General features: G+C 36.9%; 1 long non-coding RNA gene across 1 annotated transcript; it reads left to right on the top strand.

Moving 5' to 3' along the window:
• Positions 1-624: 624 nt before the first annotated feature.
• LOC134078033 (uncharacterized) lies at positions 625-1,379 on the top strand. The gene is made up of 3 exons (XR_009938806.1): positions 625-723; positions 818-918; positions 1,357-1,379. It is a non-coding gene; the product is annotated as an uncharacterized LOC134078033 (long non-coding RNA).
• Positions 1,380-3,742: the final 2,363 nt, after the last annotated feature.

Raw genomic sequence — 3,742 nt, 5'->3', positions numbered from 1 at the left:
CATTGTTGGCAAAATGATCATGATCTATATTTCAGCCATATCTGCTTTAGTCTTAAGTAGGCCCTTGGCTACTTTGCTATAAATGAGCTTTCTTTAGGCCTTATAGACCATTTTGTAATATGTTATAATGTTTGAAATATATGTCTCTCAGTCTATCAATAGTTCTCATAAAAGTCATCAGATGTCATCATTTAAGGGGTTATTTTTCAAAATTTTCTCCCGGGGGTGCATGCCCCCGGACCCCCCTAGTAAATTACATTGAAGTGCACAGTAGCGATACTATAGTACCTTAGCTATACACTAGAGCAGCAGTTCACAAACTTTAGCCCCCAAGGACCACTGACTTGGCTCGCGTACCCCACCGTCGACACATTAAAAAGGGAGGGGGGCGGGGGGGTATATAGGGGTCGGATATATTTTTTCCTTTTTTTTTGTCCTTTGCCAATCACACCCCTGAGTTATTTTTTGTGCCATAAAGAACACATGGCACTGCAAAAAGTTTGGACACTTAAAACCTTAGTTTTGGACCTTTGAGAGTTTATCTTTAAAGAACTGCCAAATATTACAAAACTAGAAATTTGTTGGTAGGAAGTAAGGAGAAGTTATATGTTCTTTTTCTTTTTTAGAGCATTTGTGGTTGACAAAGACTATGCTGAAATTAATGCTTTATCAAGCATTTTCCCTGAATCTTATATCCTTTTGTGCTGGTATCACTTCTTGCAGGTAGATGCATAGGTTTATTATACAGCTTTAATATTTACATTTTGCACTCTAAGATTTAATGTGAGTCTTACATTGTTCTTTCACTAATCCACAGGCTGTTCAAAGATGGTTATCCAAAACAGAGTTTGGAGTGCATGGACCTTCCAACTTGAACATTGAATTTCTTTCTTTTGCAAACTGAAGACCTGTAAAACTGTAAGTATTTCAAATCTGTTATGATACTGATTTAGGCTATTGTCTGCACAAATGACCTAGTCTGCAAAGTCTTTGTGCACCTTTCCATGTCTGCAGACGGTGGAGGTTTTAGGTGAGCATTATGCCAGTAAGAGAAACTGACTAATGCAAACTGTGTAGTGTTCAATAGATTGCAACAAGTAAAATTGGTCCATCTTTACATTACATTTTTTCAGTTGCTATAAAGCATTTGTCCAAACAAGTGCCACATTTTCAAAACAATTATTACAATGTTCAAATATGAATAGTTTCGTTCTACCCTTTTTGAAATGAGCCGGTATAAGACACTCTAGCAGTGCTCCTGGGTCACTTTCAGACGCACAAAAGTGCATACGCTATTATTGAACTTCAAAGAACAACTTCTGATGGTCAAAAAATGTGTTCTATGATACTTTTAAGGAGGCAGAATTTGAGACCACAGCCAAGAAGTTCAACAAAATGCTCAGACAACACCCAGCTGAGTGGCAGTATTTCACAAGACACTGGGAAGAGATTGGTCACATGTAGTCCGATTACGGACGTTGCTTTGAGCATTTGAACACTGATACGAACAATGTCATTGAACGGTAAGCTACAAACTATTTAATTGCTCACTCTTGCTTATTTTATTACTTGCACATATCTGTTAATATTTTAGTTTTCACGCATTAATAATTATTTGTGTGTTTTACAGGCTCAAATACCAGTTTCTTGGAGGCGTTAGGAATCTGCGTATACTGTAGATGACCTAATACATGTCCTCCTTGAAAAAGCAGATTACTTCAGCATAATGAGGGAGTTACAGTATGCTGGGCGTGTGAAGAACAAATTCAGCCACCACCCCTCTTTGCAGACAGAAGCAACAACTGAATGTGTTAACGACAGTTTGGCACCGATTTCTTCACACAGTGCAGTGTCATTGCCAACCTTAGCAAGTGGTACCCATGTGTAACTACTGTTGAGAAATTAGTGTTGCAAAAATCATCAGTAGCTGGACAGAAACTCCTGATCCAATAAAGGAAATGATTGATGGGTTACATTTTCATGTTTTAGAGGCAGACAGGGGCAAAGAAAGCAAGGACCCCTACCCCGCCATTATCAATGATAACGGCAAGAAAATCATGCCATTATATCCATCTAGAAAACGCAAGGTAGACACCAGGTCGATCTGCAAAGCCACAACACACCAACAGAGCCCAAAAAACCCTGATTACCCCGTGAGAAAGCGATCCAGAGGCTCAGTGAAGACTAAAAAAAACAAGGACTACTAGAATGAGCATATTCTAATCAAACACTTGGACTGTACCAATTTTTGAAGTTTTGTTGTATATATGTTTATTTCTTTGACAAGCAAACGTTACCCAAGAACAGGGTAAAAGAAGCTAAGCTATCATTAGATTTTAATGATAAAATCTAAAGCAAGTTGTTTACCTTTTCAATTAAAAACTCAATGACAAAGCTCAAGGCTTGTGCCCCAAATGTGTGTGTTTCTAAACTAAATGATGAGTTAAAGAGGAACTATGCAGGACTGGCGATTTCATCTCTGGTTTCGTTGTTCGTTTTCGCTCGTTTTATGCTTGCATTTTCTCTGCAGAGCTTCCCCGACAGCTTTAGCGTGTATATTTATACATGTATAGGCTATATTTAAATATATAAATTGCAAGCGTGGTTCTTCGTCTCAGACTTCCAGATGTAAACAAAGAGCGATCGTCTCCTGCAGAAAGTTGCATAGGGTCTCTTTAACATCATATGTAGAGTTGGCATTTTCCTTCATCTTGTGGAGGGTCTGTCTATAGAGAAAACAGTTAAAAAATATATATATATATATATATTAAAAAGAATGTTAGGAAAATGGCATGCCACTCAAGATGGCACAAAAAAATCTGTACTGACACAGCAAATATGAGACGAATATTTAGACATTAATATTTTGGCATTATTAACTTTCCTGGCGGAGTAGAGCAATTCTAGAAAATACAATGACATCAAAATACTTACTTTGTTTTTTCTGCCATTTCTTTGGTGATCCCCAAACCTTAAATTGCAGATAATAGTTAATACAAATAATGATGATGAAATTAACTTTCACTTCAGATATCAGGATTGGATGATAATCATTCCAGCATGACACACACACAAAAAAAAAAAAAAAAGGAAGTGAAACAGAAGAGCCCCATAAGAATTTCATCAGCACCTTCCTACTAACACCATACCATTTTGTTTACCGTTCTTTAACACTGTAATACCTGATACACACTAGGGTGTGGATTTGATAAACGGAATATTTTGACCACACTCCATTCCGAAAACTCTACATTTAAGTCCATATATGTTTCATATGCCTTTTGAAACAGATATGGATTTAGGAATAACATTTTAACAAATTATCACATGGTATACTTTACCTTGTTTGCAGTGCTCACTGGGTTCAGGCAGTTACTGCATGTCTGTGTTCTGTCTACAATTGAAATGAATAAATGTACAAATTACATAGAATAATGCTCAATGCAATGGAAACTCAATTGAAAATATAAATATCTGCTTATTTGCAGAATGATTAGTTTTAAATTACCAGCATTACTAGGTTAAGAAACTGTATGCTTCAACTATGCATAGTTGTATGTTGCATACCTGTTGCATTAAAGAGATCCTTGCACATCTGTTGTCTTAATTGCATAATGGGTCCAAAATCCAAAACACGGCTCTGCTGAAGAGCATCCCCTGTCAATATGGCCTGGGCATACTGAAGAATAACAAATTGTCAGACTTCTCTTAATAAGAGGTTGCAGTTTCAACCTTAAGCTTG

Source organism: Sardina pilchardus, chromosome 4 (genome assembly GCF_963854185.1).
Source record: "Sardina pilchardus chromosome 4, fSarPil1.1, whole genome shotgun sequence".
NCBI classification, from domain to species: Eukaryota; Metazoa; Chordata; class Actinopteri; order Clupeiformes; family Clupeidae; genus Sardina; species Sardina pilchardus.
Note: the sequence above shows the minus strand (reverse complement) of the source record. Positions and strands in the feature narration are given on the sequence as shown.